The 23,756-nt window shown below is 41.7% G+C and overlaps 1 protein-coding gene across 1 annotated transcript in view; it reads right to left on the bottom strand.

The window, feature by feature from the left end:
* LOC138622960 (furin-like protease kpc-1) overlaps window positions 1-23,756 on the bottom strand; it is a 185,976-nt gene that overhangs the window by 83,938 nt on the left and 78,282 nt on the right. The window lies entirely within an intron of this gene.

Genomic DNA, 23,756 nt, shown 5'->3' with positions numbered 1-23,756 from the left:
CAAGAAAAAGGACAAAATTGGATTTATAAAAAAGAAAAAAAAGAAGAAGAAGAGATTGTTCCAGTCTTTGTTGACTTTTACAGTTGTTGGTGTAGATAATAAACAACCCTGCGGGAGTTATTGGAGGTCAAACACTGCAAAGATAACACATCTACTCTGACCCTCTGAGGTCAAAAAGTGAGGATAAATAGTTAATATGGTCTATTTGACAATATCAAAATAGAGATTAAAAAGAAATCACACTGAATGCAGAAGGGGAAAAAAAAATCAACAAATAAAAGGGCATACCATTTTGTGCTACCAAATTGCTTAGAACAGCTGATAGTAGGTGTGTGTAGGAATAAACTACAGTCGAATCACGACTGTTTGCTGTCCTGGCTCCTAAATGGTGGAATGAGCTCCCCACCGACATCAGGACAGCGGAAACTCTGTACATCTTCCGCCGCAAACTAAAAACACACCTTTTCCGACTTTAACTTGAAGACTAGAACTTTAGTAGCACTTAAAATGACACTTACTGATAGCACTTTGTAGTTTGGCTTTCTTGAAGAAATTGTATTTACTTGATTCCTGTTGTTCTGGGTTTTGTACCCTCATGGTTGAAATGCACGTATTGTAAGTCGCTTTGGATAAAAGCGTCAGCTAAATGAAACGTAATGTAAAGTAATAAACCAAGAGTCATTTAATGCTCAAGACCTATATGCTTTTAATAGTTTTTTTTAAATATTTTCTGCTTTCAGTAATGCCGAGGTGCAGTCGTGGTTTTCTTACGTTCCCTGGAGCCATGGAGGCAATGCTGTTTCGAATCATTTGAACTTACTGTGTGGTAGACAGGTTATTAAAATTTTGAATTTTGAGTGCCCTACTAATTGGTGCAATTAATTTGCCAGAGTGTGAAGTTTATTTATTTTTTTTCAAATCAAATCTAGATTCATGTTTTGCTCTATGAGGTATTGCACATGACTGATGGATGAATGAGTGAACAAATGGCCTCAGAACAAATCCCCCCAAATTCACTCTATTTATACTGCCAGGCTTTTCAGTTCTCACTCTGTACCTTTCTCTGCATCTTTTCATCATCCTCTCTTTCCACATCAGTTGCCTTTCTTTGACTAGCCCCTTCCCTTTGCTCCCCCTATCCTCACCACCACCACCACCTCCATCCTCTGCTGCATCAGGGCTCCTGTGGACTCAGCGAGAGACAAACGAATGAGGGCCCCAGGAGGGCCGGGCCTGCTCTGCCACACATCACTCACTCTGTCTCTCAATCACACACACACATGGGACCTGCCAGCCTTTGTCCCATGCAGGCAGTGCCTCCGGGTTGTCATGGTAACCTGCAGTCGGTTTCGCTGTGGCGGCCTGATTGTGTTGAGCTCAGGCGGGATGGAGCCCTGGGTGGGTGAAGCCTCATTGGAGCCTGCCATACTGAGCCATACTGAGCCATGCCATGCCAGGTCAGCCCACTACGTCCTGCACAGAAGCTCCGATGTTTCATTCTCTCCTCATCCACCTTTTGTTTTTTGTCGTTCTTGCCCCAGACACACTTCTTCTGTCGTCATAAGTACAAGTGTGTGACCCACGACAATAGGCGGTGGCCTGTAGGTAGTCACGGTGATAACGGACAAGGAAAAGTAATCTGGTCAACTGTATACTACATTTCATGGCAGTTTAAAGGGTTTTCCAATGAAATGGGATTAAACAAATTCTAAATACACTAAAATCACATAATCAATATAAATAGCAAACTGAAAAACCAAAGCAGATTTTTGGGCCAGTAGCAGCATATTAAAATAGATTTTTCCAACTTTCTAGTAAGGTGGTAATTCAGGAACTTCAGGACCTCTTTTGTTCTGGTGACGACTCAGTTGTATTTTGGACAAGTTGTCATTATGAACACGAGTGTTTTAACATGAGTCACATAATTCTAGAAGTTCCAATGAAAAAAAGGCTGATGTAATAACTGATTTAATCTGACTACTAGAATTGAGATCTAATTATCTGACAAAGTATATCAATGGGATCATAGTCAAATGTGGCAACATGGCAGCACGTATAGACTTAATAGAAGAGGGCTGATTATTGATCCATGTGGTACTCAGGCTGACCCTGTTTGGAAGTAAGATTGCTAAAGGAAATTAATTCATTCCTGTCTCCTCCATTGTACCCAGCCTAACAAACCCAGTTTCCAACAATAATGTGAAGTAACACGGTCAAATGCAGTAGTGAGACATTAAAGTACAAGACTAAAAGTTTTGGAAATAACTCAGTGTTCATTCATTGTTTACGGCCTTAATGACGGCTGTTTTGGAACAATGATGGGGGCATAAACTTGATTGGAATGTGTCAAAACAGTCACGTAAATTGATCATGTTTTTTGGTTAACAAACTTTTAAAGTGTTTTTCCACTGAAGGGTAAATTTCATATGAGCCTGTGTTGTTGCAGTGCAGTGAAATAGTGTGCCACCCCCTCCTGACTTCTGATTTTTGTAACTCATTAAACTGTGTCAGACCTTAGAATTTAATATAAACCAAAAACAACCTGAGGAAACTCAAGATGCATTGAAAATTAAAATTGTAAGTATTGAACCAAAACAGTTATCCAAAACCTAAATCACAAATGTGAATAAGGAATCACTCCCTCAACTGAATAGCTAGTTTTTCCACATTTAGCCACAACAGCTGAAATTAAACAATTCTGATAAATGGAGATCCGTCTCTGACATCACTGTGGAAGAATTTAAGCCCACTCCTCTTTGCACAACTGCTTTAGTGCAGCAACATGGGAGGGCTTCAGGTGCCACCACAGCATATCAAAGTAGTTCAGGTCAAGGACAATTGACTAGTACAATTCAAAACTTTAACTTTATTTGTTTTGTGCTTGGGATCATTATCCTGCTGCTTAACCCAGGCCTCAACTCAACAGACTAATATCTAGACATTCTCCTTCAGGAGTTTCTGGATAACAGAATTCATGTTTCCCTCAAGTATGGCTCCACGAAGCAGCAAATCATCCCACAACATGACACTCCATGCTTGAGTATATGTATAATTTGTTCTCTCCCAACATCATCCCAAAAAAAATTCCCCTCGGGGATTAGTAAAGTATATACCTACCTACCTACCTACCTTGCTTCTGGTCCACTAAGGTTGACTTGATTGTCCACCGCTGGTTGTAATCAGGTCTGAGCGTGTCTAGTCGAGTTGTATCACATGCCCAGTTTGTATTAGATAACTTTTTTGCTTCAGTAGATATATTTATCATTTCAAACTTGTATTTTGTGTTTCGTCTGGTTGTCTGACAGTTTAAAATGACATAAACACAAACATAGAAGAAATGAGGAGGGAGTTGACACAGCGCTGTATATGAAATACACAACTACTGAAGACCTGACTGTGTGTGTGTACTATGAACGTGAGCGTATGATTCTGTGCAGGGGACAGAGGAGTATATGGATCAGGATTGACACACAGCATAAGCCGGTGTGTCACAAGGGTCAATTTGAGCATCAAAACACAGGAGCCTCGAGTATTTTCAAGGATGATCCAAGTGGAAAAATGCATTCAGCCAGGTGCATTCACTTAGGTAGCACCATACCGCCATAAATACAGCCATAAACACACTCCAGCACAGTCCAAGGTCTTCTGAGTGCGAAAGTAAAAAGCCACGTCCCACAGTTAGATGGAACACTGTAGGTGGTGGAGCCAATGCAAAACCTTCCATGAATACAAATGCTTTGAACCTGGCTGACCCAGTCGAGATTGTGATTGTGCGGGTGTGTGTGCGTGCACGCGTACTCCGCTCTGCATGTGTGTCAGCATTCAGCGGCAGCAGCTGCACTCTATCTCCTTGCTCCTGCAGCATTCACGTCGGTCCTCAGGGTCAAACACACACACAAATCAGACATCGAGATGTGTCGGAGGCCATTTTGAGCCGACGGAGAGTCGTGCCTGAGCCGCTGCAGAGAAAATGAGCCGACATCACTTCAGAGGAGGCCCCCGCTACACCTGACCCCCCCCCCCCCTTCCCCTCCCTTCCCCACTTTGGCTGGCGCTCGCCGCTTAGCTCTCGTCTGTAGGAGTTACTGTACAAAAAAGCAGCAGAAGTCAACAAGCTGCCACAGAGGCTGGAAGGTAGTGGAGGGGAGAGGTTACGACACATGAGGGAGGAGGTGAGCCGAAAAACACTGATATCCATAGTTCTGTAATGAAGCTGCACATGGCTGATAATTTGCATATGGAAGTGTAAAAGAGAAAAAAGAGAGGTGTGTATGTGTGTGTGTGTGTGTGTGTGTGTGTGTGTGTGTGTGTGTGTGTGTGTGTGTGTGTGTGTGTGTGTGTGTGTGTGTGTGTGTGTGTGTGTGTGAGAGAGAGAGAGCTGCAGAGAGACAGGGGTGTGTGTCACCACCCGCCGAGGGTGAGACTTCCTGGCCCTACACCTCCGTCTCATTAATCAGCTCGGTATTTAAGAAGGGCTGGAGTGGACACTTGCCTGTAATTAGCTGACTTTTTCAAGGATGCGCGTGCGCGCGCGTGTGTGTGTGTGTGTGTGTGTGTGTGTGTGTGTGTGTGTGTGTGTGTGTGTGTGTGTGTGTGTGTGTGTGTGTGTGTGTGTGTGTGTGTGTGTGTGTGTGTGTGTGAGAGGAGAGGAGAGGAGAGGAGAGGAGAGAGGAGAGGAGAGGAGAGAGGAGGAGAGGAGAGAGAGGAGAGGAGAGAAGAGGAGAGGAGAGGAGAGGAGAGGAGAGGAGAGGAGAGGAGAGGAGAGGAGAGGAGAGGAGAGGAGAGGAGAGGAGAGGAGAGGAGAGGAGGGGAGGGAAGGGGAGAGGAGAAAGGGGGTTAAAAAGTGAATGGCGAAGCAAGAGATCTTGGGGAGAGTTTGATGAGTGATACAAGATGGAGAGTTAGATAGAAGGATGAGGAGAGAGGGAGCGTGGGTGATGGAAAGCCTAGAGCAGGCCAGCTGAGAAAAGGAGGAGAGGACTGGAGTGAGAAGGCAAGCTGGAGGGAGAGTGGGGAAGGAGGAAAGGGACTGTTGGGAGGAGCAGGAGAGGTAAGAAAAAATATGAAGAATAAGAAAAGGTAGATGAGAGAAGACCGAAGGCAACTGGCGCCGAGGAAAAGATGCAGGGAGAGACGGCGACAGAGCAAAGGGGATGTGGGGATGGAGAAGAGGGTTCACTTCTAAAGTGGGACATTAGTATTCTGGCGGCACCCAGTCATCCCCCCTACACGCCCACTCCCACCTCACCCTGCTGCCCTGTCTGCCCAGACACAGCTTCAAGTTCAAGTCTGAAAGGCTTCCTTCAATCTCCGCTTTAGAGAAACATCTTTGTTTTTTCCATGTGTGGGTTTAAGTGCGCGCTCAGCTGTTACATTACTGTTATTACTGAAATTCATATGCACACTTTTACCTGCAAGTCAGATGATTTGTGTCAATCAGCGGGTACGCATGACTAGAAATTTCTTGTTATTCAAAAATCCGAACAGCGGCACGCCGACATGCACAGACAGTTTCCCAGTAGGGCAGACACACAACGGAGCCACAGCAAGAAAATGTAACAAGAACATGTTTCATACTTTATGCAAATAATGAAAATAGTTACTCCAATTTAATGTTAAAAAAAAAGTCTCTCAGCTGATACAAACAAATGTATACAGCGGCACCCTCACTGTCCACTATGTGTAAAGGTTCAGTTCTGTTGTGACGACCAGAGACGATCACGTTATAATCTCTGTTCACCTTTCTGAATCACTTTTCTCTGTCCCACCCTCCACCATTTATTTTTGCCAGAGAAGCATAAAATGAACTAGTGCACTTATAAAACTGTACTAGTTCATTTTATGCTTCAATCAAAGTGACCAATATGTCCTTCCAGTCACTTTGATTGATCTCTTGACTCATGCAGACATGCATTTAAGATTTGGACATTTGGAACCAAGTCGCTATGATTTAAAGGATCGATTCATCTACATTAAGAATACAAACACTTCCCTCTAATGGTATCTAGCCATGCAGATTGTTTGGTTTCATTTGCCCAGGGATTGTTTTGTTATGTTTGTAGGTGTATACCTACAGTGAACAAGTGAACAAAATGTGATTTGTTAGGGGGAAAAAACCTAAAAAGTAAAAAAAAAAAACAATCACATTTAAAGAAACTCAAAAATCTTCCTAAAATTTTAAATGTCCCTTTACTTTGGATAATTTACAGGCATAACAAAGAAGAGTTTAAACTGGAGGTACATTTTACAGAGGAAATAGTTTCACTATCTGTGGATTACCCTGGACAATATGGGACATTGTTACTGCGGAGAGGTGATGTTGTTGTTGAATGTTTGAGTTGTCCTCTCACCTCCATTGTATTGGGGAGAAATGTCAGAAAAGCATCTGTCAAAACCAGGACAAAAAAAACTGAGACAATCATCACAGGTAGATACCAATAGAGGTCAGACAATACAGTATGTTTCTTCTCATGTATGTTTCTTGCTTAAGTCCCATCTGTCCACCAAATTCCATGCAACTACAGTGTTTTTCTAAAGATTATGAGGCTAGAAGAATTTCAATGGAAAACCCTCAAAATTAAAAGGTCCATCGAGAAATACGTTAAATGTTTCCAATCATGTAATTCCAATGAAGGAAATTCATCTTTAAAAAATCAGAACACAAATTCATAGATTCATTCTTAATAAGACTAAGTATGTTTTAACAGCATGGCACTATAGTTATGACAAGCTGTACTAAAATTAAGTGCAAAAGTAATTTCAGCTGCAGATTAACACACGCTCAATGTAAAGGTGAGATTTTATAGCACCAGGATGATGTAGGTGGGACAGTCAAAACAGTCTGTATCAATTGCAAATAAAAAAGTTCCATCTAGTGCAACAGTGTGGCTCAATTTTAAACTTTTACTTAAGATCAATTCATGGTTGGTTTTATTGTTTTCTTGGGATGGGCTGTCAGTTATAAAAAAGGAAGTATATCGCCAGCCTAACACTATTTCCTGATAGAACATTTACCAAACTAACTAAGGTGAGAACAAAGCCTTGTAATTATTACTTTACTATATAATATACACACAGAGGTAAAGCGTACCGACTCCTTCGAGTATAAGCCTCTCTCCGTCTTCTGCTTGCACCTTTTCATTCAATATGATGCTGAAAATCTAGTAATAATTAAGACACTGGCAGCAGTACAGACTGTCAGTCCCAGAACTAAATGGCACAGCTGCAGTGATATATATAGTCAGGATTCTTCAGCATGTCTAATAACTTGTTTATTCTTCATAAAGTGGAGGACCCTCAGGGGGATAAGGTGTTTCTCTCATATTTGACATACTCACTGGTAATCCCATTCGTCCCCATAACCATCACTCAACACACATACAGTCACAGTAATTCCTCACAGCTACAGAGCCTGCAGACGACTTCCTTTTCTGCCCATTAAACCGCTTCCCAACTCCTCCTCTGGTCTCCTCCGCTGCTTTGCTCTCATTTGACTAATTATATTCACTGAGGATGGTGTTGACAAATTCATTTTGAAATCCATTAGTCCCGTGGCGTTGTTTAAACAATGTGCACGTTAATGTCCATTGCTTTAACACCCTTGATTCACATTCTAATAGCCGTCTGATAAATCAGGTTATCTGCGACACCTTCTACACACCGTGAAGAGCGGAAATTAGAGAATTATTAACTATCCGCGGTGTTCTGTCGTGTCCGGCTGTGTTAGGAGGAAGAGGAGAGGAGATGACAGAGCAGAGGAGGGGAGAGAGATAGGAGAGACAATAATGGTGAGAGAGCAGAGACAGTGGCGAGACGGACGAGTTAAAGGAGACCAGGGGGAAAAACAGAGAGAGATAATAAGGAACATGCAGAGCGGCAGGATGAAGGGATGGTAAATCTAGAAGAGACTAAGACAAACATTAAAGAGGAGGGATGGAGGGCACAATGTGTAACATACAGGGGGAGAACAAGGAAAGGATCAATTTAAGAACAGTGTATATTTAATGTTCTTTAACCTCTTGGTCACTTTATCCATCTATGAACCTAATATAGAAAATATTACACTGTCTTTCAAAAGGAGGTGTAAACTGAATGCAGAAAAACAATAGGTGAGTTTTCATGAGTGGGACTCAAGCAAATTAATGAATTTACAAACATGCTCAAGGAAAAGCTTTTCACATTTGTGTTAGCTAATATGTCTATATTTCAGTCTTTCATTTTCAGGCATAAACACAGGAAAACATAAATTAAATTCAAAATATCTTACAGCACTCTCATAGACACACAAACATGGCAGCTGCCGCAGTGTGACATGTTAATGACTGTGTTGTGATACTTTAAAGATAGACATTTTGAATATTCACAGACATTATTTAAAGAGCCGATATAAAGGGAAGATACATTTATCTTCTACAAATCTAACTCAAGGGCGGTTAATGAGCCTGTCCTTCACTCTTGTCCTAAAGAGAGGCCATGTTTAAACCTAAGACGTGCATGGTAACCTGACTGAGATGCTGCAATGGTTTACAGTAGAATGAGCTGCTTTGCAATATTTACTAGCGAGGACAAATGTTGAAAACATGCAGGTTTACTGATGCTGCTCACCGTTGCTTTCCCTGTGCTAATTAAGCATCTCAATTAGTTTGTGAGTAAAAGTTCCAGCTGTCAATCAACTTTTCATATCTTCTGCTGCTCACCTCATTTTCAGATTGGAGCGGCAGGTTGTGTAAATTCATTGAACCACCTTAATGAATGTTAATGTTGATTAATTTGGTAGCAAAAACTAAAAAGTGTTATTTTTCTGCCTTCTCACCCAACAACAGCTGCTCACAGACTAAACTGATTCTCAGAGTTGGAGTTATTTATAACTTTGAGACATGGATTTGATACTGAATTCAATTCGATGAAATGCTATCAAACCCCAACTCTAAACGACATACTGTATACCCCTTTTCACATGTTGTTGCCTCTCCACTCGAATTCCTCTTCCTTACTGACAGAATCAAACACTCGATCTAAAGCATCTCAAAATTTCCACTCCACCTACTCTCTTGCCCCCATCTCAAGCCAAATCCTGGCTGCTTCTTCTGCTTCTCCTCTTCCTGCTGTCCCAACTTCCTCCTCCTCCTCCCCTGCCTCTCAGCGCCCGCTGAACAGAGACCAAGTCTGTTGGTGTCAGTATCCGAGCCTGCGGTGCCTGGTGGAGTGTGTGGATTAGACACACTGGCATTATTAGCTGCTTGTTTACCTACCACCACCAACACCACCACCACGACCGCAGGGCTTCAAGGGCAGTGCCGGTGGATCGGCTCCCCGCACGCACCGACCCACACACTGTGTTGAACACTTCTGGTGAGAGAGTCTGTGATGTGTGCGCCATCATGCCCCCGTTGAGTCGCCCACCGTGGCACAGGGCTCTTAATTAAGAGGAGTGTGTGTGCATGTGTGTGTGTGTGTTCTGGGGGCGGAGCAGCTGGCAGGAGACACTGGGGCCAGAGAACATCTGCAGGAGGCCGCAACGCAACACGCCTGCACACACACACGCACGCACGCACGCACGCACACACACACACACACACACACACACACACACACACACACACACACACATAAACACACACACACACCTAAAAAACCCACACAAACAAGCACCTCTACACACATTCACTGGTAGATGAACACAAATACAACTCACACCCCTGAGAAAGGAAATGCAGAGATACACACTCGCAGGCACACACGCAGACCCGTCCAACACTGCCAATGCCACTGCCGCCATACCAGTGGGACTGTCGCCATAGCAACCCAGGACTGGTCATACCACCCTGGTTTAGTGAGATGGGTGACGGCGAGAGAGAATGAGAGATAGGCAGGCGATAAAAAGAGCAAAAGACAAAGACAGAGAGCGAAGGGCATTAAACACCCTCCACAAAGCATGGCCCGAGTCGTGTTTTGAAACAAAAGGGTAAAGAGGAAGAGGGGGAGAGACACAGAGGGAGAGAGAATCCAAAGACGTCTCATCCACCGAGCAGCTCTGAATGTGAGGAGGTCAGCAGCTTAGAGGACTTCAGACGCACCATAGAGCCCTCAGAAGTCAGTCTCCTTTTTCAAGTCAAGAGGAGCTGTGTGCTGTGAACCACACACACACAAACAGACAAACACACACACACACACACACACACACACACACACACACACACACACACACACACACACACACACACACACACACACACACACACACACACACACACACACACGTGACGTCATCATGTTGATAGAAAGTGGGATGGTAGAGAAGGGGAATGGGATTTTGTCCTTGCTATGGGGCAAAGGCTACAGCGGAGGGTAAAGGATTAAAGGATCATATCGGCCTTACCGAGTTTCCTTTATCTCCCGCTGTTATATGTGTCACACCTTATAAGGAATTGTGCTTTACTTTTGACCTCAATGACTGTGTTGTATGTATATCCATATGTTTTCATGAAAATTTCCATTTTACAATTATTACAATAAAAAAAAAAAAAACAATAGTGGAACAGGACAGAAATCTGGGAAAAAATGCCAAATTATTGCAGATAAAGTTTTGACTTTTGGCTAAGTGGTGGAATAGCAAACAAGTTCAATGTCAACAGACTGAGCAAAGAGATGACATACAGGAGGATGTAACTTTAACACCCAGTGAAGTTCCACTGAAGGCACAACAAGTAGCAGGAAAGTAAAACATCAGAGCAATGAGGAGACTGAAAAGTTCCTCAAATAAATGAGTAAAATAAAATCGGAATCATTTTCCATCATTAGTGATGTGGTGCTGCTTTTAATGACATCACCTGGTTCTGTCATACGATTGGTTACTGGCACCGGACTGAAGGATTAGCACCATCAGCTGTACACTCTATTAATCTGTTGCAATGGAATAATGCTCAAAGTGTAAATACTGAACTTGAACTGACCCTGCAAGTAGACACACTTAAACTCACTGACTCAGTATTCTGCAGTTTTTGTGGGATAAGTCAGATTACAGCGGCTCATTATTGTGTCTTCTTTCCAACTTTCCTGTTTAGCAAAAGTATCTGTTCTTTCTTTATTCCTAAAAGAGTTTTGGTTCAAATACCGTTGTATCCAATTTATTTACACAATATAAAGTGGACTGAAATCACTCAGATTGATGCAGTCACATAAATGGCCTTATCAAAACATAACATTATTTATGTCAATCATCATTAGTTAAATAAAACCCACGCCATCTGCCTTGGACTGCAGATGTGAGGTGTTGTGTATTCAGATTTCAGATGCGCCATTCAGACAAACATATACAGAAAGAGGTAAAGCTGCTCTCCATTTGTTAGGTTGTCGTCATGCGCCACTGTGATTGTCACAGCTGTGTCGGAGTGACGAGACCAGCGACGTTAATAGCTCAGTAAATTAATTGAACCCACAGCCATGATTTATACCATCTCTGCCAATTTGTTTGCACTTTGTGCTGCTGCACCAATCTGAAGTAAAATAACAGGCACATTAAAGAGCTGCTGCTTTCAGCCTGATGTTGCATTTGTACAGTCTTACACTGTGTGCCACAGCGTTGGGAAAAGTTGTAAACCTGCTGGATGGTTTTATGGTACAAAGAAGGACCACTTTGTGGCACAACATAGTAAGAGCAGCGTGCTCTTGTGATGCCGTGGCTAAAATTGAAAGAGACAATTAAAATAGAAAAATAAATGCATATTGTTTCCTAAACATATCTGTATCAGGAAACAACAGTGTTTGTGAGAAATGAGTTCAATCACAAATTTGTCAAGATATTGATTATTTATGGAAAATGGTTATATCTATATTGAGATTAGAAAGAAAATTCTCTTTGCATTCAGTAACGATTAGAAGAACAAGTCTCTTACCTAAATGTAAGGGTTTGATATTTTGGGAAATACATTTTTTCACATCTTTGTCAGCATTAAATGAGACGATTTATGTCACAGCTCTGCACAGCTACCCGTCTGTTAGGAGCTAGGACACTTTTACCTGAGGTTCACGTGTAGACTGACAAACAAGGACAAAAGACCTGACTGTTTAGAAAAGTAAAAAAAACAAGAAGTTAAAATGACATGTCATGGTTTGATGTAGGGTTTTGTGTTTCTTGGCTGAGCGCAACAGCTTCCTGAGATATTTAGACAACCAAAGACAAATCAGAGGTATCAGCACAATATTGATGAGAATGATATCAGGTTATTGTGGTTGACATACAAATTTGTATTATTTTGATAGGATATTTCTGGTCAGCTGACAGTCAAGCTGGTGATGAATGAGTCAGTGATGGTGAAGCATGAAAAACACATGAGCGGTCCAACTTTAGACTGAACTAAAGCCAGTCTTACTTTATGTAGTGAGGAAGAAAGACATGATTTGAATGAGCAACAGTCTCCACCCGCCACACTCGAAATATCTATTTGTGTTTCCCTGAGAGATGAAGTGAGACCCAGACTACCAATCATCTTGGCCATGCCCTCATTTGTTTACAGTAATTGCACCGCAGTATCACTATTAACAGTATAATGATGTTTAAAGACGGGACACAAAGCTCCTTTAAATCATCTTCTGCTTGTGTTCTGTATATGAGCATTTCATCACTGTGTTATGTAACGGAGAGATTGGCTTATTAGCTGCTGAAGCTAAGCTGTCAAAGGACAAAACGTATATACTAAATAATAAAGCTAAAGTCATATGAACAACGTGTATGTGTTGTTGCATTTGGTGGTTAGTATGGTTTAGTTTAAATTGCATACAAAGTCAAAAGTACTGAAGAAGCCGGTTGATGTCAAGCGTTCTCTGGCTTCTGGAAGGAAAAGGTCAATAGCAGCAGTGAGATCCCCTGAGCCTCCAACTACATGAACTGGGAAATGGTGCGTAACAAGAAAGACAAGGACACACACAAACACAAAGAGACATACCTGTATAATACTAGCTACTGTTTGCGTGTGTGTGTGTGTGTGTGTGTGTGTGTGTGTGTGTGTGTGTGTGTGTGTGTGTGTGTGTGTGTGTGTGTGTGTGTGTGTGTGTGTGTGTGTGTGTGTGTGTGTGTGTGTGTGTGTGTGTGTGTGTGTATGTGGCATGTGGATACATACATGTGATTTGAGTTTTTTATACGTGCATGCATGTGTGTGTTTGAGGTTTGAGATTTATGCATATACATTAATCAATATTTGTGCTCCTTGCTGTTCTATGCAGTATTGATCTGCTCCACAGCCTCGAGTATACGTGCTTGACTTTTGACCCCAATAGAACTATGAAATACCTCCATAATAAACAATGTGTCCCCCAGTCTGCACTGACTGGGTGAGCAGCTATTGAACTGTAGAGGAAAGATGACACCAATACAGACCAGTATGTCACCCAGTGGATGTTTAGTCCCACTGAGCTCCTTTCACTTCCAGTAACAACCTTTGAGGGTGTGATACAAAATTATATTTTATACTACAAAGAGCTTCAATTGTAGGCAAACTCACTTGTTTTAAGGATCTTTTAAACACTGAAACAACACTATAAAATGTGGCATTAACACAGCCCAGCAAAGGGGTAAAAACATTCAAAGATTTCAGATGCCTTTTCATACACTTCCAACTCTTGGAGAAACACGAACCGACTGAATCATCAGTACAAACCATGACCAATTAGCACATTTCATTTTATTGGATTAAAAGTCAAAAACTTTTATAAATATTTGCAGAGATGTCAGCTCCTCCTCAGAAAGCATATTTCAGTAAGAAATATCCAAACACTGAACTTAATGAATTGCTGCATACATTGCTGACATCAAGCTAAGCTAAGAATCAACATTTATAGAAACAGACATTATTTCAAATAAGTTCCCTTGATAAATTCTGGATCAAATTTTACAATTAGGCATATTGTGGTCTGGGTCTGTTGCTCTTTATAACTACTATGCTCCAAAGTGCAACAACAAAGCATTGTGACTTTGGTAAATCTCTGATTTCTTCTTCCACGCACACAGCGTTTTAGGCTAAGAGAAATCTGGTATGCCAATCATGCAAAATAGAAAAACAAAGTTAAAATAGTTAAACTGATGTTGAGAAATGTTACAGATAACATCAAGGCAGAATGAATAGATTTTTCTGGTTACGTGGGGACTTGAGAAAAGATTGTAAACACAACAGTGACATATTAAAGAATATTATAGCGATAGAGCAGCAAATGACTACTGTTTTAAAATGTCAAATGCCTGGCCATCCAACAAATCAAAGTCTATATTCATTTCCATTTCAGTTTTGCTCGGTGGAACTGGTAGAAACAGAGCAGGGTTATAATTATCTGTGGATTTGTCACTTTGAGCGGCACCTTTCATATTACACATAGTTATTTGTTCCATTGTTACCAGCATCTCTTTCCAATTAAAAATTTGAGTATGAAGATAGAAAATGTATTCAGATAAACTGATTATGTAAAGCAAAAAACTTTTTCACTTGTGTATTTTAAATATCTGACAACTAGTATACTGCTATGGGTAACAATGAATGTCAAAATATCTTGATGTTCTTCTGAGTCAAGGCATATTCTGTGTGGTGACAGATGTCGTCTGCAGCTGTGTGCCCACTGTCCATACAGTTATTGTACATGTACCGCTGCAATCTGACCAAGACTGTAGTCAGGACCGTTAACACGTGTGCACTGAGCACATGGGATGAGTGCTGTAGAAGAAGAAAGCAGGAAAAGCTAAATGTGACAGTTCTTTTACAGATGCAATATTCCACCAGAGTTCAGCACCCGTACTGGGGTCTACCTACTTTCATGTCTTTCTGGTGAGCATGAAAATTATGTTTATTTTTATTTTTACAACTGCAGCACTGGTTTGAATTTGTGAATATTTCCTCGAGAAGAAAATCTGTTTTGCTGCCTCAACTAAACCAGCACAGTTAGACTGAGGAAATAAACATGCTATGATTAATTAAGGGACTCTCACATAGAAGATCATAATAATAACATAATCTCTGTGAGTGCATGCATGTTTGTGTGTGTGAGAAATACACTAATGAAAGCATGCTCCCGTTCCAGCCAAATTCAGCATTAATGATGGACTGAGATCAGCTCTAGCTGTGGGATCAAATACTCCGTCTGCTAAATAATGTAGTGTACAGGGCCAATGACAGTCCCATATGGACCAGAGAGAAAGCTGTTGGAAGCCTAATGTATAGCAGGTACTGTAAGTATGTCAGCAACTGCTGTTAAATACTCTGGGGCTGGAGGAAAGATCACTGCCAAACCGATACAGTATTTATATGAGTGTGTGTGTGTGTGTGTGTGTGTGTGTGTGTGTGTGTGTGTGTGTGTGTGTGTGTGTGTGTGTGTGTGTGTGTGTGTGTGTGTGTGTGTGTGTGTGTGTGTGTGTGTGTGTGCAGATTTGAGGTTGTATGTGATAGTGCACATGAATATGCTTGCATGATGTGTTTGTGATTGCGTCGGAAATGTGTCAGTCATCAATAATGTACAATGCTTGGTGCTCCCCTCTTCAAAGCTAGTGACGTTATAGTGTTCCACATAATTAACTGTCTCTTAAATGCATGCGCACACGCACGCACGCACGTACACACACACACACACACACACGCACACACACACACACACACACACACACAAAAACACACATGAATGAGCTCAATGTCTAAAATCTCCACAACAACAAAAAAAAAATCTCAAAATGTTTTAATTTAAATGTAATACAATATAACATTGAAGAATGACTTATTATAATCCCAATTCAATAAAATTATGCTGACAATATTAAATGACCTGAAAATTCTGTATTCTGTAGATCCGACAATAAAAACAGCAAAGAACACTAAATCTGTACCTCATTTAATTGTTAAAATTTTCTTTACATCTGTTTAAAAATCATTTTTAGATACCAGTATACCATGGTCTATTCATTTAATTTCATTCATTTGCTCATTAATTTCCCCACTCTTTGGCTATCTGCCTCCTAGTGGCCATCAAGATGCAGGATGAATGCATCAGTCATTTTTAATTTGAAGTCTGGTGATGCTCTATATTGAAAAGATTAACACCAACAGTGAACGCATCCGACTAGGAAGTAGAGTGTGTCGCCAAAGCCTGATAGATCCTGTTCCTCTGTACCACAGAGATCCACAATTCTCCAAAATCTATGAAAAATACATCAGTGAGACACACTAGTGTAGTTGATGACGTGCTCCTTCATTACAATAAACACGGGCACTGTAGTTTATTTGAACTCATTCCTGAGTCTGGAAACCCTGTTCACATTAGTGTTAATTCAGCCAGTCTGAGAGGTGGACCAATCAGCTACCGGTGTCTGTGTTTTTTTCTAAATCTGCATGCCCAATCCTGCTGCTGTGAATACTACTGTAGCACACACTACACAGAGGAAAATGGTCCCCAACCGAAGCACATTTACTCTTGTTTAAATTCTGTTTGTTGAAAACTACAGAGCCCAGGTGTTTTAGAAAATGATTTAGCCTTTTTTTTTTTTTTTTTTTTTTTGAAACAAGGACATTTTATTTGTGTCCTGGATTTAAAAATGCACATGTGCAGTAGGAATGAGTGGAACTGGGGCAGAGGACCACAGACAGGGGGGAGAGACAGATCACTGCATCGTTATATTTCCTCCTTTCGTGGAATTTGTTTGACAAAAATATAGCAGACCACCAACCTTATCCTTTAACTTTTTTGGGCATGTTGAACTAAAATACACGTGTAAAAATGAGGAGTTTATCCATATTCCCTCCTACAGGTGTCATGTCAGGAAGAAGAGTGTGCTGAAACTCACTGAAAAAAGCTTTAGACTTACTTGGCTGGATTATGTCACCCTGAGGAGATCATGTTTCACCCTTTGTGACAATCAAGGGAAAGTAATGCTGAGTGAATTCACCTCAACTCATTCACGGCATCCAGAAAGCTGCAATCTGTGACTTTCTTTGCTTAAACATCTGACTTTTTAAGTCACCTGGTCTAATATTGTTATGAACTAACACATTTACAGTCATTCATAGTTTACAGAACAAACGCCAACAAGGTGTGATGACATCACAAACACAACTGTGGAGGCTCTGCTCTAGCTGTTGTAATGTAAGATTTTCTTTCAGCTTTAAGACCAGCATCAGTTCGTTTCTAATGGGGAAACCCAGATGAAGACAGAGGCTGACAGATAGAAAAGTTAATCATCATGATAATTTTTAGGCAAAAAATAAATGGCTAATAAAGTAATAATCGAGTAAGAAAAGCAATGATGGCCATAACAGTAATGATTTTTTTTTTACGTGTCTCATTGAATTTCCCTCTTTTGTGCTTTTATTGAAATTGATTAAAATAGTCAGAATTTCAGGGCAGCGATGATCTATTTTCTGACAACTGTGTGCTTTGAAATCGTGCTTCAGAGAGGAGATGTGTAAAATACACACAGACAGACATGAAGAAAAAAAATTGCACGCGCGCACACACACACACACACACACACACACACACACACACACACACACACACACACACACACACACACACACACACACACACACACATATATACATGAAAAGTGAGTGGTGTTGATGCCAGCTTAGAGTGATGGTAATATCACAGACTGGAGGAGCTGCTAATGAACAGTGCGAATGGGAAGAAAGGCTCCAGCTCAATCCACTAATTGCCTTAAAAGCTTTTCGTACAATTTACCCTGTCAACAGAGATGGTGGTAGTGGTGTGTGTGTGTGTGTGTGTGTGTGTGTGTGTGTGTGTGTGTGTGTGTGTGTGTGTGTGTGTGTGTGTGTGTGTGTGTGTGTGTGTGTGTGTGTGTGTGTGTGTGTGTGTGTGTGTGTGTGTGTGTGTGTGGGAGGGATGTGGGATAAGAAAAAGAGATAATTCTGAGAAAACATATTGTAAAAAAGCAAGGAAGAAATGCACAATGGTTTTACACCTACGCAGACCAAATCAGACACACTGTCTTTCACACACACACACACACACACACACACACACACACACACACACACACACACACACACACACACACACACACACACACACACACACACACACACACACACACACACACACACACACACACACACACACACACCAAGACGTCTTATTTAGTTAAAGTTAATGTTTAAACCTACAGCCGATCCATAACTGCAGATACACTTTGAGATCGTATGAGAGATACTATAAATATTTCTTAAATATAGTTCTTATCTACTTTTTTGATTTTTCATATCACACACACACACACACACACACACACACACACACACACACACACACACACACACACACACACACACACACACACACACACACACACACACACACACACACACACACACACACACACACACACACAGCTGGTTCTATGCAGCACACAGCACAGTGCACTGCAGCAGGCCCTGGCCCTCATTAAAGCAAAAAGTCTGCTGAGTGTTTTAAGCAGCATCAAGGCAACAGCGGAGTCATAAATACCAGCAGCTCCCCTCTCTGCTCTCCAGCACGGCTCCCTGGCCTATTGTTCATAACACACAGCTCAAGGAATGGAGTGACACACAGTACTGTACTATACAGGCACACAGACATCTTTATCAAACACTTAAATAAAGACCAGATGACAAACACAGACAATTTATACCAACACACAACACTCAACAGAGAAAGAGATGTAAAAGAAAAGGTTCAGGACAGACGAGATGTGTTATTAGATGTGTTATTAGATTATGATGTACACACTCGATTACAAGCAACACATACTCAAATGACAGATTAGGCCTACAAAAGGTATCCCTAAACAATGGGATAGCTCATGTGCCAAGACGACATAGCATATGATTACACACACACACACACACACACACACACACACACACACACACACACACACACACACACACACACACACACACACACACACACACACACACACACACACACACACACACACACACACACACACACCCGACCTGCTCCCTATGTGGACTTTATCACTCTTTAAACTACATCGTCTGACTCCTTTGCCACTGTTACATTTCCTACGTACGACCACTACAGGTCATTGGTGGTATTAACCCCCATAAAAAGTGTTGTCGTTTCCTGGTGAGGTCGGTTGCGATGCAGTCTGGGAAGCTGAGCAAAACACAGTCAAAACGCAACAGTGACACATTTTCTTAGTTTTAAACATAAACAGTTCAAGTCATCCCTGTAGTTTGTTTTAGGAAACGTATTTAAATTTTTTTTTATTTAAATGCACTACATTACATTAACCAACCTCCTATTTGTCAGGATGGACAGGTTAGGCAACTAAACTGTTGGTAGAGGAGACAGGATGTATGCTGCAATCTTCTGGGTCAAAGCAAAGACTTCTTGTTGCTCTACCAGGACATAGACAAACCCTTTACCAAAGCAGACATTGCTACAAAAATCCATCTACATTTCAGTGAAATCAGCAGAATCAATAGCCAATAAAATTCATGCAGTTCTTCTTCAAGCAGTTAGCCAGTTAAAAAAGTACCCTTATAATTACCCCATTAATTAAGTTTGTTTTTTAATGCAAAAATGGCAAAGACTCTGGTTTAAGCTCCTAAAATGTGAAATATTCTGATTGTCATCTTTTATGCCAGAAAATTGAATAGATTTGGATTTGGGTTTATCAGTTGGACAAAACAAGATATTGGAATAAGGCTCTGCTGACTTATGATGAACACTTTTTAAAATGTTACAAGTGTAATCAACGCAGCTTTAAAGCCGATCATTGACCTTGAAATGTTCACACAAGATTGTTGTCTCAGATAAGACAGATGAATCAATGATGAAAATAATCATGAGTGTCAGTACTAGTCGTGACTGTGCGGGGTTTTGAAGGAACACATAACTGGAGACTCCAAAAGGAAGTCACGACATCAGGATGCATCCAACACTGCTTATTTTGTGATGAAGTGCGAATCAATTTTATGTTGCTCTCTGTTGTGATCAGACACAAGAAACTTTACACGACTACAGATGCTTGTATGGTAGATTAGAAGCACACATCATCCTACATACAATTCTGTATACAAATAGAGTAAATCCTCTCTGTGTGTCTCCCTGGTTAGATCTAATATAAGGCAAGTCTTTACACTGTGAAGAACTTCACCTACTCTGTATCTGCATCTTTGAGTTCATCTTGTGTGTACAGTATGTACAGTATATGTGGTCATACATGAACGAATCTGTATGTGTGTGTGAATATGGCTAAAGATTAATTTACAAAGCTGCTAACGAGGAATTTCACGCCACAGTGATGATGTTGGTTGTGATGCGTAGAGGGGCAGCGGATGGACACGTCGCCTAATTCTTATCATCAGGCAGGAAACCGTGCACACACACACACACACACACACACACACACACACACACACACACACACACACACACACACACACACACACACACACACACACACACACACACACACACACACACACATTTGAAAAAAAAAAAGAAAAGGAAAGGAAAACAACCATTCCACTTGCTGTCACACACGGTTGCCCAGCAGATATCCGACACGTGTCCCGTATCAGCGGCCGTGTCGAGCATACCTAATATCCGGGGCTGGGTGGGAGTTGATTGGATGGGGGTATTTGCTGGCAGTGAATGGTGAGACAGTGGCAGGTCACGAACGCTGAGGAGGGTGTATCTCGGGTTAGCAAGGGGTGTCTCCAGAGGTCGGATGGGTCCGAGGTCGATTTATCGCAGTCGATAGATGGATGGAAATAAGAATGAAAAGGCAGGTAGATACTCCCAAAGGGCTGATGATGACGAATAGAGCTGGAGGTGATGGGTGGAGGGGGTGTCAAGTGTGTTTGTGTAGGGGGAGTGTTGCATGTTTAAGTGTGCTCTGTTTTTCACGAGATGTTTGCGTCTGAGGAGGTGTGGGCGTCCTGCTCAGCAGAGCTGTGTGTCTCCAGTGTACGGAGGCCTCCAGACCTCAAACTCCTCCCATGAGTCAGCCGTCTGTCATTATAGACAGCATGGATAGGCTGAGCTGGCCCTGGGTCAACACTAAAGCCAATACCTGAAGACAGGCAGCACACACATGGGCATAGACAAGATCACGCGCAAACACTCACAGAGCCAGCAAGCCAATAACTACGGCCCATTATTGAGCTGGCCAGGTCCAAGTTCTGACACGAACCACAATTAACCCTTGAATCCTCAGCGGGCTTCTGGATGTTCATTCAAAGCGGCTAACGAGACTAAATATGAGAGCAGTGGCTTCGGTAATGAGACAGGATAACTGTGCTATGTTACAGCCAGAGCAGGTCAGCTCTCATCGGCCCCGAGGATAATATCCTACTTCCAGATTCACGTCAGACCAGCTCTGCCTTGAATTACCGAGTTTTTGTTCCTGGAAACGGCCACAGTTGACTGTCACCGGACCAATAAACCAAACTCGTCTTATCTCTGTCTCGCACACACAAACATGGGTGGCAGCCTATAGTTTGGGGAAGCAGGGTAGAGGCTGCTTTATTCTTCAAACAAAGTGCCGTTCCCATTATCTGCACTGCAAAAGCCCTTTCCAAAGGTAGGAATGGGAGGGTGGCGACAAGTTTTGGAGCTGGCAGCCTTCCAGCTGTGTAATGTGAAAAACTGCAGCAGATTGAGTTCACTACAAAAACTGTTCTCTTCATTCTTCACAACAACTCCTCAATATTAACTACAAAACAAATGACTGGGAAAAGGTATAAGTAAAAACTCTTGTTATTGTCTTACATTCTTGTCCAGTTCATCCACAGTTACCTCCAGTGTGCTTTGGAGGAGGCTGTGCCGACTTCCAGGTCCATTATAGATGCTGGACTCAATGTGATGTCACTGCAGTTGTAAAAATCCACAATACAAATCTTGCTCTTCTCTCCTCCCTGCTGACTTTAAACAACTCATCTATTTCTTTCATGGAGCGATTTGTTTAATTGGCAATTCAATTGAATTCCATAATTAATATTGCCTTCACTTATTATACTTTGCCGTGACATACATATGTGCAAATATGCAAATGTGTATCCCGTTTGCTTATCAACTACAAGGCTGTGGAAGGCTGTGGCTCAGACGGTAGAGTGGGTTGCACACTAATCAGAAGGTTGGTGGTTCAATCCCCAGCTCCTCCTGTCCACATGCCTAAGTGTCCTTGAGCAAGACACTGAACCCTAAGTTGCTCCCGATGGTGTACCATCGGTGTGTGAATGTGCTCCTTGAGCACCCTGCATGGTGATCTGTCTCATTAGTGGGTGAATGGGAAAACCATGTTAAAGTGCTTTGAGACTGAAAGGTGATAAAGCGCTATACAAGTACAGACCATTTACAAAAAAAAATTAAAACGCATCTCTGAAAATATTGAAAATGGGGTTTCTGATGAGCAGACTGCTTGTGCATTGATTCCAGAAGACATTTTTACCGTGACAGAGCGTTGGTGTAGCTACAACACAACGTAGCCGTATACACTGGGCGTCTGAGGTTGAAGGCTATTTTCCACTGGTTCTATATCCGACGTGGCTGGTGGAGTGAATCCGTCATTAAAGTCAATGCTTCATCTCTCACTGGCTGCGCTGCGGTCCATTTTACCAGCGTCCCAGAAGCTGCTCACCGCGCTGCCCTGCTAAAGATAGGCAGCGAGTATATTTCTGACGGAAGCCGCTCAGAGACAGCGGCAATCTCAACAGAGCAGATCGGCCGGGCAAGAAACATCTCGAGAAAACAAAATAAAATTCTGGGAAAATATTCAAAATAAAAAGAAAACTGTGCAAACTCAGAGTCGTAAAAAACGTCTCTACATCACCATCTACCCCCCGAGGTCCTTCAATTTGGACAAGAAATGCATCCTCCTCCCGCTACAGACACGGTATGTGAAATAGTTACACAATGAATAGGAGGATTGATGTTTTTAATGAGTAAAACACAGCAGGCTGTATTAACTTTGTCTGTAGGCACAAAGTAAGAACTGACAACAATAACCACAAAATGAAAAAGGAAGCACAGAAATCAAGGAAACATGACCAAATCAGGAACAAAGATAAAACGGGCAGACAGAACGCTCCGTGTCTGACACGCCGCCGGAGGAATATGAAGCCGTGCAGAGGACGGAGCAAAATCACGGCGCACACAAGATGTGATGGACCCGTCTTCAGTGGAATATGCCTCCTAATGTTCTGATGCACTTCCCGCTTCCTTATCGATAAACACATCCATCACATCCATTACACTTCCTGCACGTGTCAGACATTAGCATGTAGGAGGCTAAGGAGGGATTTTACATTAAAAAAAAATCTGTAGCTGTCTTCAGTTAGCCAACAAGAAGTATTGGTTCTGCTTAATATTTGATATATATTTTCTCTTATTATCCATTTCAATTTCAATTATTTTACAGAATTGTCTTAACTAGAGCTCAAATAATAAAATGGAAAAAATAAGCAGATTTAAACCAATCCTGTTTTAAATCAGTTTGAGGAGAAACATCAGTTAACCCTGAAAAGCCAGTCTACATATCGCAAGCTTTGTTTCAGTCTGGAAATCCTCCAGTAAGAATCAACAAACGGAAGCTGGTCCAATCAGCATGCTGCGCAAAGAGGATGCGACTGGCTGCTTTTTAAAAGTCCTCAAATGCATCAAGAACTCTTGACACTAAAGACTGTAGATAAGTGAACCATGAAGTAGCTGTGTTCGGTTTATACTTCATAAAAACAAGTAGCTCTGTTCGGTCAGCA

The sequence above is a fragment of the Brachyistius frenatus genome, unplaced genomic scaffold (genome assembly GCF_029030835.1).
Source record: "Brachyistius frenatus isolate BFR_SWC_R1_liver_20210118 unplaced genomic scaffold, ASM2903083v1 Contig_40, whole genome shotgun sequence".
NCBI classification, from domain to species: Eukaryota; Metazoa; Chordata; class Actinopteri; family Embiotocidae; genus Brachyistius; species Brachyistius frenatus.
Note: the sequence above shows the minus strand (reverse complement) of the source record. Positions and strands in the feature narration are given on the sequence as shown.